Here is an 18,073-nt window from a genome sequence, read left to right on the forward strand (position 1 = left end):
TGACGTGGTTCTCATGTTCTGCTTGTGATCTAGAAAACACCAAAAAATCGTCCAGGTAGATGATCAAGAACCGATCTAGATAGTCCTGAAAAATGTCATTGACAAAATGCTGAAACGTTGCGGGAGCTCCGCATAATCCGTAATTCATAACTCGGGACTCGAATAATCCGAATTTAGTCTGGAAGGCGGTCTTCCACTCGTCCCCTTCTCTGATGCGGACTAGATTATAAGCCCCCCGAAGGTCCAGCTTGGTGTAGACTTTGGCTCCTCGAAGTCAGTCTAGTAGGTCCGAGATTAAGGGTAGGGGATAGCTGTTCCGCTTAGTGATATTGTTCAATGCTCTATAGTCCACCACCAAGCGTAATTCCCCTGACTTCTTTTTCACAAACATCACTGGGGAGGCGGCTGGGGATTGAGAGGGTCTGATGAATCCCTTGCGAAGGTTTGTCTCTATGAATTCCCTGAGAGCTTCTTGCTCCGGTTCAGTCAGGGAGTATAGATGCCCTCGCGGGATCGGGGCCCCCTCCACCAAGTCAATGGCACAGTCATAAGGTCTATGTGGGGGTAATTTTTCGGCTTCTTTTTCATTGAATACATCCCAATACTCGGAGTACTTCTTTGGCAAGGTGATAATGGGCTCGGTGTCTGCGGCATGGCAGACCTTGGCTACGAGGCAATGGTTTTGGCAGTACTTTGAAGCAAACTGCAGTTCTCTATTGGACCAGGAGATGCTTGGGTCGTGAAGCGTCAGCCATGGAATCCCCAAAATCACAGGGAAATGGGGAACCTCGGTAACAAAGAAGGAGATCTCTTCCATATGTTCCCTTATCCACATCCTGGTGGGTTCCGACCACTGGCTTACGGGGCCCGTCTTGAGAGGGCGGCCATCGATGGCTTGCACCACACGGGCATTCTTGAAGTCATGATATTGTAATCCCAGAGAGTCGGCATACTCTCTATCAATGAAATTGTTGGTGGCTCCTGAGTCTATCATGGCGTGGACCATCACGGGCCCCTTTTTAGCTGACCACAAAGTGACCACTAGAAGGAACAGGACCCCGGTTGGCGGCTCTTGAATGGGTTTTTTGACCGGGTTGGCGAGCCTTTCTACGCCCGGTCGTTGGCTTCCCCCGCCGGCTGCGCGCCAGCCGCCTCAGACGTCTTCGCCTCCGTGGAGGACGCCGCCGCGAGGCGGGCGGCGGGTTTCCCCTTTGCTGGGCACTCTCTGGCGAAGTGGCCCCCGTTTCCACAGTACCAACAGAGGTTTAGGCGTTGGCGGCGGGCCTTCTCGGCGGCATCTAATCTGGGACGCACATTGCCCAGCTGCATCGGCACCTCCTCGCTCCCTCTGGGGTATGGGGCTGGCGGTGGAGGTCTCCACACGGGTCGCGGCTGGACGCTGGCGGGAGCGGGAGGTCTCGCCCCAGCTCTACCGCTCTGGCCTCGAATCCACTGTTTCCTGTTGGCCAGCATGACTTCAGCCCGTAAACATTGATCAATGAGTGCTTCAAGAGTGTGGGGCGGATCCAACTTGGAGATTTCCTCCAGCATTTCAATGTTGAGACCCTCCCGAAATTGTCCTCTGAGGGCTATATCGTTCCAACCGGTGCTGTGGGCCAGCACTCGGAACTCGGCTATGTATTGAGACAGGGGTCTGTCTCCTTGAAAGAGGTGCCGGAGTTTATGACCGGCCGCTTCCAAATTGTCCTCGATTCCCCAGGTCTCCTTAAGGTGATCCAAGAAGTGTAGCGCTGATCTTAGGTGTGGGGAGGCTTGGTCGAACAGCGCCGTCGCCCAGGTGGCCGCTGGCCCGTCTAGGAGGCTGTAGACCCACGCCACCTTGACTTCTTCTTGGGGAAACTCGGCAGCACGGGCCTCTAGATAAGCCTGGCATTGGCGGCGGAAAACATGAACCTTAGTAGCTTCTCCAGAAAACTTGGTTGGCAACGCCATGGCCGGGAGGCGGATTCCGCGCTCCCGCAAACCCTTTATTTCTCCATCCTGCGCATTGAGTCTGTCACGGATGCGATCCACCTCGTCCTTGCTGATGGTGTAGCTCAGTGGCTGCCCACCGGGCACGGTTCCGGTAGACATTCTGGCCTTGGTTAATTGGTGCTTATGGTGGCGGAGTCAAACTGTCGGGACCCAGGCGCAGAGCACCAATAACCATGCACAGAGGCCAGAAACTATCTAATATCTTTATTGAAGGATTATATAAGGTTAATAAAAATAAGTGTAGAAAATAGTCCAGAAACAGACCTTTCAGGAAAGGTCAAAATTAGTCCAAAGAAACAAGGTCCAATATGAAATATTAAGGTCCAAAGTTGTAATCCAATAACCGAAACACTCACTTTGCCAGGCAAAGTGAGGGGAGATAACAAGGTCCTTTAGTCCATGAACTTGAGCAAGGCTGGAAATAACTTGGTACGCGAAAACAAGGCTTGAAACGTGGCACAAGGTAACGAGGAACGAGAACAAGGTCCGTGGAATTACTTGGTAGAATCCGTGGAACTAGGCAAGGTTTAGTCCTGGAGAACGAGGCAAAGTCCGAAGGTAAACAAAGCAGGGAAGCAGGAGCGAAGGCTTGGGATCATGGCAAGGCTTAACAGGAACGGAGCGCGCTGTCCAGACACAACTCGCTCCGGAGGCTGACGAATTGACTCCGCAAAGTCACAACGCGGGTAAAACGCCTATATAGAGTCTAACTTTCTCACCAAGAGCAGTTCTCTGGGAACCAGAAACGAAAGCTAATCTTTGAGACCAGATGTTTGACTCCTTAAAGATTCTCATGGAAAGCAGACTTAATTGGCAGAATTCTTAGCAGCTATTCTAGCACTCCTGCGCGAGGCTGCTTCCAAACCTCTCTGTTGTTTACAAAACTCGTGGCGAGAGAACACAGGAGATGTAGGCTCAGGGTTTGTTGAACATACTTCTGGAACATAACTCTCTTGCAGGTGCAAGGTTCCCAGATCTGGCTGGGAAGAATCTGGCTGGGAAGAATCCAGTTCTGGCTGGAATGGAGGAAAACCCAAGTTTTCCTCTTCATCAGGCATCACAATGCCTTGAGCAGGACTACATGGCCCATGAGTCATCACACCGTAGGAAGGAAAATTCACTCCTGAAAGAGTTATCATGAGGAAAAAGGTGTCTCCACTGAAGCTTTAACATCAATTTTTGTTTCCACAACAAGCCATTAAAGAAATCCAATTCTCACAGGGACAGAAAGTGAGGTGAAATCTTCTTAACAGGGGCACAGACAGCAAAACAAACACCACAGGGGTATCCTATCCAAGAAATTTGGCTGGAGTTACACTTAAAAATGTACCTGTTCTGACTTACATACAAATTCGACTTAAGAACAAATCTGAAGAACCCATCTTGTTATTAACTTGTGGACTGCCTGCATATATAGTACAATTAAAGAACTCTTACCATTCTAGTTGGAGAAAATGACTCTCTTTCTTTCTTTTGCCTGAGTTATGAATATTAGTACATGTAAGGAAAGAAATCGAGAGTAGTAAAACCTATGTGTGAATGACATCTGTTTGGCCACAGAAGATGAGAAGGGCAAAAGATATACATGTAAATGTAAATCTCAGCAGTGCCTCTATCATTTCATTCTGAGCCCTTTGAAATGTCTCTCTTTCGTCCTGGCAGACTCAACTTTTGCCAATACATAATGTATTAAGATGAAACTCTCTTTATGTGAAAAAAAAAATCTCCTGACTTTTATTTCAAAATCTAAAGTATCTGTTGAAAAAAATCTGGCGTTTTCCTTTCCAATGACACTGTAATTTAATTTCACAAAAAATATCAAATGCACGAGTGAACGACACTGTAAAGAAATGATCAGACCAAAATTTTGTGGGAAATGAATACGGTATTAATAAAATCACACTTTCCTCCTAAAAACTGTACAGAACATTCCCGACAAGCTACATTTACTTCGTGTTCAAAGAACTACAAAACACATACCGGAATCATTTCACCATTGAAATGCAGCCATTTTGGGGGTGCTGAGAAGTCTCCAGATGTTGGGCAATATGCTCCAGACTACAGATGGAAGGGAAAAATTTGGCCAAGATTGTAAGGGAATGCCCTAAAATGCTGTGGAAAAGCATGTGTTATATATGTATGTGCATTTGTGTGAGTGTTTAATGTCCATGCAGGCTAAATAGAATTTTCACTTATAAATCATCCAGATGGGCATCTTTCATGCTTTTATCTACATATTTAAACATTCAGAAGCTAGATGGTATATCTAGTAAATCTTCCCTTATTGCTGGTGTGTGTACAATTGCTCTCTCTTTGTTTTTTTCTAAGAAGGTCATTCTTCATGGGTGTCAGCAGCATTTATACATGGGGAAACAATTTAGGAGAGGTTTTTGGGCAGGAAACATTTGTGGAAGGCTGACTCATCTCTAAAAGCTCAGTTGCATTTTCTCATAGCAGACATGAACTTGCCTGCAATTGCATATTAAGAATGGACTCCTAGGGCTGAACCAGGATCAGAAAATCTGTCTGAAAGAAGAGCAATAGTCCCTAACAGATCTGTTTACACACAGGTGCAAATGCCTGCCTTTTACATTCATCACAGCCACTTCAGGCAAATACGATGTGTTATTTTCACAGGATCTAGACAGACTTTCAGTGAGACCCCTTCTACACTGCCACATAAAATTCAGATTATCTGCCTTGAACTGGATTATATGGCAGTGTAGACTCATATAATCCAATTCAGAGCAGATAATCTGTGTTATTTGATTTGATAATCTGGATTATATGGCAGTGTAGAAAGGTCCTGAGACAGATCCTGTGAAGTTGGACTTTATATATGTAGGGTGATTCTGCACAGGCACAGAACTGGCATTGGTAGGGGCATCCTGAGCTGTCTTGGCAGCGGGAGGGTGTCCACACTGCTCAAATATGCCAAAAAATAAAACTTTATTTGTAGACCGCCCTCTCTCCCCAGGGGGACTCAATGCTCTTTTGGAGATTGATGCTGAAATTCCACAGAGAAAACTTGTGCTAGCAATTCAAACCCTACACTCACTTTTGCAGAACTGTTCAGCCCCATAAAGCTAGATCAGTGTCATTGGGTAGGGTCAATAAGCCACCCACTCTCCCAACCTATGGCTGCCAGCTATATGGATGATGGGGGAGGGGGGGGGCTGTCACATGACCTGCAGTCTCTCTTTCTGGTTCTGTGCTATGTGACTGGCAAAGGAGCCTGAGGAAACTGAAGGAGTGAATGGGAGAGGGCAGCCATCCCACGTTCCTGGGTCGGCTGAGTCTGAGGATTGTGGGGTGGTTGTCAAGAAGATATCCATCCTGATTCTGCATAGGAATTGCCAGGAAGTGTCTGCCCCGTCTGGTGCAGGATTCAGACTTTCGTCTGTGTTTTTATAACCCAGGGTTCAGTTTTGTTAAGCAGCTTTCCCCGGGTTAAATCAGATTAGTCTGCATGCATTTTGTAGCCATCCGCAGACTGATCCACAGTCACACTGATCTAAATGGTCATTGTAGACAGGATCTCAGGTGCTTCCAGAAAGGGCTTAAACCTGCTTCAGAGCAGGTTTACGTCCCCATGGGCACTCAAAAGACCTAGGCTTTCCCAGGTGTTGTCCCCATTTCAGTGCGGTAATGGGCCACCCCAACCACCTCAAAAGCCTTAAAATAAAACAAAAACCGGGTCACCATTAGACTTCTCCGGAGGCCTCCTGGCATGTAGAAATAAAGTGCCAGTAGGTGGGGGGGGGGGAATCGCTCCTGGGGCATCATTTCTACATGCTGGGAGGCCTCCAGAGAAGCCTAATGGTGACCTGGTAAGTTTTTATTTATTTTAAAATCTTTTGGAGGGGGGTTGGGAAGGGGGTGGGTCTTCTCCTCAGTTTTGGAAGGCCGAAGAACAAGGTGGTCTGTGGGGACTGACCCCAGGACTGTGGAAGCAGTCTCCTGGGCCAGTTCCCACTTCCCACAATGTTTAAAAGTGATGCTTTTGGATTTGGAAAGATTAGCTGTTTACAAGAAACATTGCCTAGGAGATGCCCGACTATATTTACTAGTCTTCGAAGAGGCTCTTTCTATGTCTTGAGAAGGCCAAGGGCTTGAACACTTTCCATCTGAGCAAACCAGTACATCCCCTAGCCCGATGCTTAAGGTATCTGAAACGCAGCTAGGAAAAGCTCAATGACTAAATACAAGCTCTAAAACCTTGTTCATATCGTGGAACATAGCAGGCTGGGTGGGGAAAGCATCAAATTGTTACTTTTTAAATTTCCTCAAAAGTGCATCAGTATTTGCTCTTCAAGAAACTTGGGCCTTAAAAAAATTTGATATCCTAGGGTACCACACATTCAACCTATTTGCCACCAAACCAAAGTCCTTGGGTTGCCCTAAGAGGGGGCTGGCTATAGCTGTTTCATCTAACATAGCTGTTTCCAGTTTAACAAATCTCCCTCCATTGGCGCAAGCAGTCCAGCTAAGGTTAAACATTGTGAAAGCCATCCACTGCATTGCTATCAGCCTCCTCTCAAGGAAAAGAGAACCACCATTCCTCTTAAAGTTCCCCCAGCAACAGCAAGAGTATCCCTCTGGGCAGCTATACCAACTGGATGGTCCCCCACAAGGGTCTGCCTCCAGAGGCAAACCAAGAACAGGCAACTTGGAAGTCCCTGAACAGACTCAGAAGTGAAGTGGGCAGATCAAAAGACAATCTTGCAAAATGGCACTACCTAAAAGAATTCTCCACCTTGTGTGACTGTGGAGCAGAACAGACAACTATGCATCTGTATGTTTGCCCACAATACTCTGCCTCATGTACAGAGGAAGAATTGTTTGAGGCTACAGACAAGGCAGTCACTGTCGCCCGTTTTTGGTCAAAAGATATTTAGCTGCTTGTGCTCCTTCTATTTTTATCAGTTTTATACTAATTTATGCAATGCTTTTGATATGAAATAAATAAATAACTGACCATATACTCCATTAGACCTGGGCCTTTCAGGAAGGCCTGGGTCTAATGGAGTTTCAAAGTAATCTGGGACCAAACAAGGTTTACATTAATATAGAATGTAGATGCAGCCCTAGTTTGGGAATAAATTCAGACAAAACTCCAGATTTATCACTAACATGGAGGCCACTGCATTAAATAACCCCAATGCTCTTTTGGAACTTGATGCTGAAATTCCACAGAAACAACTTGTGCCAGCAATTCTACCCCATGCTCATTTTTGCAGAGCCGTTCAAGAGCCGTTCAGCCCCATAAAATACTAGCTTCGAACAAAATCTGTTCCAGCAGAGATTCAGTAAACTCAGACTGTATTTCCCGTGTGGTCATTCACAAAAATGTCAGGGGATAAAGAACAATAGAATAATTACCCAAACTTAGTTTTAATATCCGATTAAACAGCTGGAGAAAGAGGAATATGAGGCAAGTCAAACTAAGAGACTGCCTCGAGAAAATCAGGACCATAGATCCCTTTAGAGAGATAATCCTGTAGTCTGGCCATTTATATAAACTCAAAGTCTATTAGTTGCATACATAAACCAATCTCTAATAGGATTCTAGCTGTAACTCAAAGCCTGGATCCTAATGCTCTAATCCATAATCTGATATCTGTCTAATGGCAGTTGTTCAACTGTCATGCTAATATCCTGGAACCACATTGGAGAGCATGCTCAACAGCTGGAGCAGCAGATGATAATCTCTGGTTTTTCTTCAATATAAGAATAACTCAACCAATTCAAATATGTTTAGGGGCTTACATTGTTAAAATGCTCTTGTAGGACTTTAAAACATTGCAATGTGGAGGTATTCATTCCGTCATTCATTCCAATATCCCACCTCTTTTAGTCCCTTTCTCTTTGAAGCTTGATAGATGCAAGAAGCCATCAATACTCCCCCCCCCCCATTTTTTAATGTCAGGGAGTTTTCAAATAAATGATATTCTCTTCACAAATTGAATCACATGAAAGAGTCATCACACTTTCGTTCCTGAAGGTATTAACCAGCTTTAATGTTTTGTAAGGCTGTGACTAAAAGCAAGTGCCTGTATCTCTGCTTGACAAAGGACCCAGTTTCAGTTGATTTGAGGCACAACAGCAAATCTTCCTAGCAAAAAACCTTATTGTCAAACAATCTACTGCCCCAAATGTGTTATCTGAAGGATCTGCAATTCTACCTAATGGCAGAACAGACATTCTTAGGCTACATGCTTAACTTTCTAAAATGGTTTATCAGTGGTTGCCCAGGCCCAGCACACCTTGACATCTGAAAAGAAAAAAAGGCAAATGGCTATATTGTACTAACAAGAGGCATAATCCCCTTTGTACAAAATATATCACAAAAACCTCTTGATAGGTGGAATCACAGTAACATAAATCAAACCATGATTTGTTTCTCTAAAGTTTTGATAGAATTTCAGGTGTCAAAAGATCTGGCACCAGCCTCAAAAGAGCAAAGAGGCAGTGTGGCACAGTGGTTTGAGTACTGGACAAAGACACCTAGGGTTCAAATGTCCTTACTTACTTACTTAGGTGATCCCTCGTAGTTCGAGGACGATTGTCTTCCATATCTGGTGTCTTGGGGGTGGGTTCTTAGGTGGCTGAAGAGACCTATTCTTGATCTGCAAGTCTTGGTCAGGGTTAGCTTGACGCTCCTTCCTCTTGGCACGTTTCTCCCTTAAGCCCTCCATTTGTGCCTCTTCAAACTCCGCAGCACTGCTGGTCACAGCTGACCTCCAATTAGAGCGCTCAAGGGCCAGGGCTTCCTAGTTCTCAGTGTCTATGCCACAGTTTTTAAGGTTGGCTTTGAGCCCATCTTTAAATCTCTTTTCCTGCCCACCAACATTCCGTTTCCTGTTCTTGAGTTCGGAGTAGAGTAACTGCTTTGGGAGACGGTGATTGGGCATTTGGACAACGTGGCCAGTCCAGCGGAGTTGATGGCGTAGGAGCATCGCTTCAATGCTGGTGGTCTTTGCTTCTTCCAGCATGCTGACATTTGTCCGCCTGTCTTCCCAAGAGATTTGCAGGATTTTTCTGAGGCAACGCTGATGGAAACGCTCCAGGAGTTGAGTGTGACATCTATAGACCGTCCATGTTTCGCAGGCGTAGAGCAGGGTTGGGAGGACAATGGCTTTATAAACAAGCACCTTGGTCTCTCTACGGATGTCCCGGTCATCAAACACTCTCTGCTTCATATGGAAAAATGCTGCACTCGCAGAGCTCAGGCAGTGTTGTATTTCAGTGTCGATGTTGACTTTTGTGGAGAGGTGGCTGCCAAGGTAGCGGAAATGGTCAACATTTTCTAATGTTACATCATTAAGTTGTATTCCTGGCATTGCAGAGGGTTTAGCTGGTGCCTGTTGGAAGAGCACTTTGGTTTTCTCGATGTTCAGTGAGAGGCCGAGCTTCTCGTATGCTTCTGCGAAGGTGTTTAGAGTGGCTTGTAGGTCTTCTTCTGAATGCGCACAGACTACGTTGTCATCAGCATATTGGAGTTCTATAACAGATGTTGTTGTGACCTTGGTTTTGGCTTTCAGTCTGCTGAGGTTAAATAGCTTGCCATCTGTCCAATAGATGATTTCCACACCGGTGGGAAGCTTCCCATCAACAAGGTGAAGTATCATAGCGATGAAGATGGAAAATAAGGTAGGGGCAATAACACATCCCTGCTTGACACCTGATTCCACCTTAAATGTGTCACTTTGGGAGCCACTGCTGTCCAAGACTGTTGCCATCATGTCATCATGGAGGAGCCGCAGGATGTTCACAAATTTGTCAGGGCACCCGATTTTTTGGAGGATGGTCCAGAGAGTGCTGCAATTCACTGTGTTGAATGCCTTTGCAAGGTCAATGAATGCCATGTACAGAGGTTGGTTTTGCTCCCTGCATTTTTTCTTGGAGCTGTCGTTCAAATGTCCACTCAGCCATGGAAACCCACTGGGTGACCTTGAGCAAGTCACATTCTCTTAGCCCCAGAGAAAGGCAAATTTTGAACAAATCTTGCAAGAAAATTCTTTGATAGGGCAACCTTAGGATTGCCATAAATCAGAATCAACTTGAAGTCACTCAGCAACCAATGGACAACACATTCTCTTGCCTAAAGTTATGTACCCCACTGCATTCTGGCTACCTGAGGAAGCCTTAATTCTCTCTGTGTTTTCAGTTGCACAGCCATTGGCATTGCTTGTTTTGAGTTTTTTGGAGTTTTAGTTTAAAAAGTAACGTTTTGAAGTTCTATCCATAAATGGAAGAGGTAGATGTTCATCTCAGACTTAGAAGTGGCAGTCCATCCTTTGGGAATCAATATACTTGCATAAAAATTGAATCTGAGGGCCCTTCCACATAGCCATATAATCCAGAATATCAAGGTAGATAATTCACAATATTTGCTTTGAAATGGATAATCTGAGTCCACACTGCCATATAATCCAATTCAATGTGGATTTTATACAGTTTTGTATAAATGATCTTGCCAGTCATTGTATTATTGGATAGCCTTTGATAAGTAATTCACCTTTGAGTTGTTTTCATCTGGAGTGAAGTAGCCTAACCTATTGCATGTTTAAAGGAAAAACATAAAGGAATAGAACTCCTTCCCAGTTATGGTTCTATAGATATAGATATTAAATACAGGTCAAGTCATAGATACAGATATTCAAGAAGAATCTTTCCTAGCTCTTCCTGGGAAGCTTTTACACATGAAACATGTCAGAGAATTACAGTAATTTCTGAAAAGTTCCCTCTTCCTTTTTCCAACTGCATGGATATATCTAGAAACAGAAGCCATGATTTCTTAGACGGAGACTCAACTTCATAATGAGAATCCCTTGGAGAAGGGAATGGGAAAGTAAATAACCACAATAGCAATAAAGAGGATACAGCTGCTTATACAGTGATAGCCATAGTCATATAATTGTAGGATTGCATTTGCCCCCTTTGAAATCACCATGATTATGGAATTGGCTGTGGTCCTTCACATGATATGACTGGCTAATACTTCTCCCTGCAGTTGCCTAGTTAAATATAGTGATGGCATGGGATATATATTCACACACTGTGCAAACCAGCACCAAGTTGCTTTGTAGACTAGACTTGTGTTTTATATCTGTTTTTAACGCTTTTTCCTGCAATATTGTTTTTATGATGGTTTTACTGATATTGTTGATTTATTGTTGTAAATTTATGTGTTTTGATTTGTTTTTATATTGTGATGTTGGGCAAGGCCCCATGTGAGCCGCCCCGAGTCCCTACGGGGAGATGGGGCGGGATACAAGAATAAAATTATTATTATTATTATTATTACATGAATTTGTTTCTTCATTGAAAATCCCCACTGGCATTTGTGGTCTCTAGTAGTGTTCAGATGGTGAAATATCTATAAGTGCATGTATATGTGTGGGGTAGGGGTGTGTGGGGGTGTGAATATCTACAGAGATGTAGCAAGCATGAAGGAGTCACATTGTCCTAAGTCATTTGATATCCCCTTTCCTTACAACATGGGCTGGGAAAGTAGTGTGACTCTATGGGCACATTTACAGTGGGCTGGGTAGCTCCATGTAAATCTAGCTTAAAGCGGTCCTCTATCCAGTATGTTTGTGTAGAATCTGAGACCATTGTCCAGATGCATCAGACTTGCTGGGCTGTCATCTCCTCTGTGTTGCTGCCATCACTACTCCTATCTGGCAATAAAGCTCTATTGAAGTGCCTGGCTGCCACAGCTGCAGCTTCTGATGTCAGAATCGAGTACCTGTGTGACCAGCAAGAAATTGCTCATTTCTCAGCAATGATGGTGGTGATATTTGTCTGGATAGGGAATCAGGCTAAATCAGACCTGACCTAGCTGTTCAGACTGCCCTGAAGCTCTGGGGTACTTCAGAGTTTCAAGGAAACTCCACTGTATCCCTTCCTAAAGTGAGGCAAAGTCAAAGCCAAAAGAACCAGAACATTCACTTAAAGCTACTGTGTATTGTGAAGACTACCAGTGGTCCATTTGCAGTGAATGCAGGGTTTTTTTTTGCCTGAGTAGGCAAGGCCTATGCGAGTTCTGGGGTTGTGTAGTAATTTATTTTCTGTTCTATCTTGTTGGCACTAATGAGTGGTGGTTTTGGTTGTCACTGAACCAATACACATCCTTTTCTTATCACGAATAAATGTCAGAGAAAGAACTTGCAAAACCACATTTGAATATTTCTTACCTATGTCCTATGACATTCATGGGGTTGCTGTAAGTCGGCAGACAAATTGAGAGTACACACACATGTACCCCTGTGGTTGTTTTTGTTGAAAATATCCTCAAAATAAATAAATAAATAAATCCACACTGGCACCAGAATAAACTGAGGTCTCTTATCAGTTGCCACTAACTTCCCTTCAGACTGTATGGAGGAGGACACTGGCAGATATCTTAGATCAGGCCTATACAACCTGCAGCCCTGCAGCTGTTTTGGTCTCCAACTCCCAGAATTCCTGGCCATTGGAAAAGCTGGCTAGCGCTTCTGGGAGTTGGATGCCAAAACAGCTGGAGAGGTACAGGTTGTGTGGGCCTGCCATAGATAATGTAGCAGATGTTGGTGTTTTATGCATTAGAAAAAGTGGTTGTGGGGGAAGATTTAAAATGGGCGAAGTGAGAGATTGGCAGTGTTTTCAGCTTTTAGTGACTTGCAAGGGCATCTTTTGTCTTCATTGTTATCTGAAAGCCTTTTGGGCTGAAGGAAAAGACATGGCACGTAATGAACACTGAGGCAGAGGGGCATGTCTTTTCAACAATGGGGGTGAGCAGAGCACCTATTGCCAGCAGTTGATATGCATTGGAATGTGCAAGGAACTCAAAGTGCCAAATTGCAGACTCCCTTTTCTTTTCACAGACAATTGCTGTGGCTTCCATTTGGAGATGAATCACTTTCTTCTGATTTATTCCATTTGTAAATGGAGCTGCCTTTTGTTTTCAGTGGAAGGTTGAAAGATTTTCACTCAGGCACGGGAGACAATCTGGTCAAAATGAGAGGAAAGAAAACCAGAATGTAACACTTGAAAAAAACTGAGCTGGAAGTTCATTTGCCATGTGTAATATGTATGCATGAATGCTAATGTGTGGATAATAAAAAGAAGCATTGAAACCATACAAATGAACTATATTGCTTTTTTAGATTTTTTGTTATAAAATTATTTTTTCTCTACTATGTTCTATGTTTTACTGATTTTTCTTCAATTCTTATTTAGTAATTAGGAAACCAAGTTGATTTTTTTATCCAATTGAGGAATACTGCGTTCAGTTCTGGCCATCTTAAGTTATAGTCAGGTTGGAGCAGGTTCAGAGAAGGGCAACAAGGATGATAAGAGAACAAACATATGAAAAGAGACTGATGGAGTTGGGCATGTTCAACTTGGTGAAGAGAAGATAGAGGGATGACATGACTGTTATATAATTTTAGCAAGCTTTTCAGAAGGTCGAATGAGGCACAGGGCACTTCTAGACAGCTGAGAAATGTGAACCAAAGTGGGTTGTTAAAACCTGCTTTGATGCTCATTTCTGTCCCTACTCCCACCCAAAAAACATGGGCTTTTCTGGGGTGTATGTGTGGCTACATGCCATCCTGATACCAATCAGGGTGGCATACAGCCACTCCTAAGCGCCCCCCCCCCAACAATCCTTAAAACTTAAAAAAAACTGACCCGTCCATCAATATGGTCCTCTTCAGACCCCCTGGTCTGAGGAGGGAATGGGTACCCTCTTGGTTTTTCAGAATGATGGAACCCGAAAACTGAGATGACTGTGTGGGTTGGGCCTAGAGATCACATAACACGGTTCCTGGGCCCAATCCAGACAGGGCCCACACCTGGTAAGACCCAGATCTTACCAGGTGTTCAATTAATTTGGAACAAAACAGGAATGCCTCCCATAAAATTGTGACAGGTCTTAAGATATGGGCCCACAGATGGGTTGAAGACAAAATCAGAAGTTTATTCTCAATGGCCAGAGGGGATGTCAGTGGAGAAACCACTTCAAAAAACCATCATATTGCAACTGTGAACACAGAGCATATTTATTACATTTGACAGCTATTCAAGATATCCGTGTTAGCTCCTGATTGGTTTAGAAACTGTCCAATTAGGATCCACTTCTCAGTTGGCCAGGGATTTCCTCCAATGCCATCACTGGTTGGTCCCCACTATGGCAGGAAACACAAATAAACTGTTAATGGGTTATTTGAAGAGTCCCTCCATTTATCAATCCACTTCCAAAGGGGGCGAGACTGGAAAGGAATGTGATGTGGTGATAGATGACTACCTTAATGTCCAGGCTCTGGTGGAAGCCATAGTGCCAATCCAGATATACAATGGTTGCTTTAGGGTGAAGATTATTTCAATGAGTATTCAGAAGGATGGTTTTGGCTTGAAGCATGAATGAGAGACATTCCGGGATTATATCAGGTTTGAGCAGGAAAAAGTCCCGGTTCTGATGCAGGTTTATTTTGTGTTTTCTCTCCCGGCTCCCAGTCCATTGTGAAAGGATTATGGCAATTTGAGGGAATGTTTCCTGGGGCCCAGAGTATGTTGGCCAACATTCCAAAGCAATTTATGAAAGGTTACTTATGCACATTTGCTATAGGTCCTAATGGAACCATGTCTCACAATTCATGTAATTCATATATATGTCATAATTTGAGTATTGATTCCTCAACAACATGACTGCATTCTTAAAATACCTCAAGGACTATCATGGAGAGGAATGAGCCAGTTTGTAATCTGCTGCCCTAAAGGGTAGGACCAGGTCGAATGATCTGAAGTTACAAGAGAGTAGATTTTGGTTGAACATTAGAAGGAATGCCTTAATAGTGGGAGTATTTAGGTAATGGAACCAATTGCCTAGAGCAGCGGTTCTCAAATTGTGCTCTGGGGAGCCCTTGGGGCTCCGCGAGAGGTGCTCAGGGACCCAGTGGGTGCCCCACCTCCTCTGGAGCTTCTGCTACTATTATTATTATTATTATTATTATTATTATTATTGTTGTTGTTGTTGTTGTTGGATGGCCATCTGTTGGGGGTGCTTTGATTGCATTTTTTCTGCATGACAGAAAGGGGTTGGACTGGATGTCCCTGGGGGGGTCTTCCACTGAAATACTGTTAAGTTAATGTTGCTTAAAATTGTCCCTCATTTTAAATAGTGTTTTTTTTTAAATGTGCACTGTGTGAAATAGTTCACAGAAACACTCTCCATCTGTCTGCCACTGGCCTGGTCCATGCCTGATGCATATACATTGTATATACATAATATATAAAATTTCTTGGGACTCCACGATGAACTTTTTCTTAAAAAAGGCCTTCACAGCTGGAAAACATTGAGAACCCCTGGCCTAGAGAGGTGATGAATTTTCCTTCTCTGGACGTCTGAAAAAAAAAAGCTGAACATCTCTCTGCTGGGGTTGCCTTAGCTGAAGATCCTGCATTCAGCAGAGGGTTGGACTGAATGGCCCATATAATGCTTTCCAAGCAAGCAAACAAAACTAAAGAATGTAAAACCAAATCCATGTCATAGATATCAGTAAACTGATGTAATTTTTCTATCATGTTGTGGAGATAAAGTTGGGAGAAGTTACATTTTGAGATAACTCCCTGAATATCTCAGCTTGTCCAATTAACTTTCCCAAGCTTTGGAAACTTATTTCAATAATCTGCTTATATCTTTTGGCAATACATTGAACTTCCAGTATCCATGGGGATACCCCAGAAATGCTTCAGTCCCTTATTTATAAAATGGCAGCAATAGAAGTGATGGCAAGCTCTGGGCAGCAGGTGCACATTTTTCAGGCTCTCCATCTCCAGGGAGCATGGTAACCCACTCACTTCAACCTTTGAGGTAGCTGCTGCGGTCTTCTACATGTCCATTTCTAAGGCAGAAGTGGACAGCTAGTTGGTTCCCCGAAGATAGGAGAACCCAAATAATGGGGGCCAGGGCTTATTGCTTCCTCTGTTGCTGCCCTAGACCATTTTATAAATAAGGAACATAAATAAGAAATTATATAAAGAAGATCTGATTTGAGGCTGGAAAAATGGTAAGCCTGGAAAGAGATACAAAGGATCTGTGAAATGGCAGGAATTAAAGCACAATTCTTGATGTGAATCCATGACTCGCAACATTTCACAGATCCTCACGTCCCTCTCAAGCCTATAGCATGTACTATGCTACTTGTGCTGGGCACAGTTTTGTGTATTGCGATGTGTACTATTGTTTGAACATATGGTTAGTTGAATCCACGGATTTGCAACCCATGGATAAAATGAGTCCACTGTCACTTGTATCTTAGATTAGTCTTATTTCTGTCAATAAATCTCATCTAATCAAGACATACATTCTTAGCTGATTTTGTTGGGTACACAATTTTGAAAGACTCGTAAGCTTTCTGTCAAACAGAATGAATGGATGATCAAAGTAGGTCAAAGTCTGACTAGCTGATATTGTCCTATGCTATGGCCACCTGTTGCCATTCTGACAGAAACTTTATTAAGTTAAGTGAAATAAATGTTTTCAAAAAGTAATGTTCTATTAGTACTAAAGACTAAATATTACTAAGAAAACAAAAAGGAAATTTTGTACTTAAAGGTCTTCAAAATATCTGTGCAGTGTATTGGTTAGTAATATGTTTTCGCTGCCTTGTCACAGCAGTGAAACACATGGTTTATTTTTAAAAGGAGGATATCAATTAATGAGAAAACCTTGAAAGTGTTTTATATCAATATTACCGCCAGGCATCGCAGTGCTGCTAGGTTACAAACAGCTTCTTGTTTTACCTTTGTGAATGTGAGTTGACTTCTTACCCATGAAGAATTTATTAAACCAATTCTCTTGCCCATCTCACTTAACAGCACTAAACAGCTATTTCAACAAGTCGAGGGCCTCCTAATATTTAGAAAGGTACCACTTACCAAACAAGTTGGAAACAGTTTGCAACATGGTTGGATGGCTTTACTCAGCCATGTTTCCTCTTCTTGGATTTGTTGGAAAAACCTTCCCTAGCCTTTCTTAGTTTGTTGTCTTTTGTCAGCCACAAAGGACAGATTTCCTTTTGTAAGTCCCGCTACCCATAATTAAAGGAGCACTTCAGCAGTGATGGCCTTCAATGCCTCTGTTTCCTAGGTTTTGCCATTGACAGCCCTTTCCCCCTCCCCGAAAAGGCTGCAACGATGACTAGGCACCTAACCCTCCTTAACACTAAACCAATTGATGCCCATGGCCATTGGGTGAAGGAGGAAAAGATTCATTAATGGTACTTCATTAAAGAGCTGCAAAGAGAAGCTCTCTAATGTGACTGAACCAACTGAAATCCAGCGCAAGCTGTCTATTAGGGATGCAACAAAGACAGTTTCGGAAACTGAACTCTGGCTCCACTGCAGCGGATTAGGAAGAGTGATGGGATTAGTGCTTAATGACTTGGGGCAAGCGACAAAGGGAATTTCTACAAAGAGGCTTAGATATGGAAGAATTAACACTCTCTATCCCAACCTGGCCTCTGATGAGCTCCAGGACTCTCGCTGGCCTCTGAGGACGAAGGGGGTGGGGTGGAGGCACCGGCAGAGCTTTGTGACTTCCTTAACCTTTTCTTTTCCACAGCAATGTGAAAGGAAGAAAGGGAGAAAGAAAGAGAGAAAGAAGTGTTCACTTTCTTAAAAAGATGTGCTTTGCAGACAAAAGGGTTCCATGAAAGCCGCTAAATGATGACAGCATTGCAACACATTTAAAGGTGGCATGCATTCCGACCAGCATTCAGGGCAATACTTGAGAGCAGAACCAAGGAGAGCATGGGTTCAAAATAAACCCTAGATATCTGATGAAATTGGGATTTTTATGCACAAGGTAACAGGGCACAAGAAGCACTACCACTGCAGTTGATACTGCCAAAAACATCTTAAATGAGCCTCCTGTACGTTGGTGTCCAAGGAGCTTCACATACTTTATGCACTTGGCTTCACAAATATTTTACAAAGCATGATACTCCATGTTGGCTGGGAATGATAGGAGCTGTACTCCAAGATAAGTGGAGGAGTACCAGTTTTGGATAGTTAGGAGCTATCTGGA

This window comes from Anolis carolinensis, chromosome 1, assembly GCF_035594765.1.
Source record: "Anolis carolinensis isolate JA03-04 chromosome 1, rAnoCar3.1.pri, whole genome shotgun sequence".
NCBI lineage: Eukaryota > Metazoa > Chordata > Lepidosauria > Squamata > Dactyloidae > Anolis > Anolis carolinensis.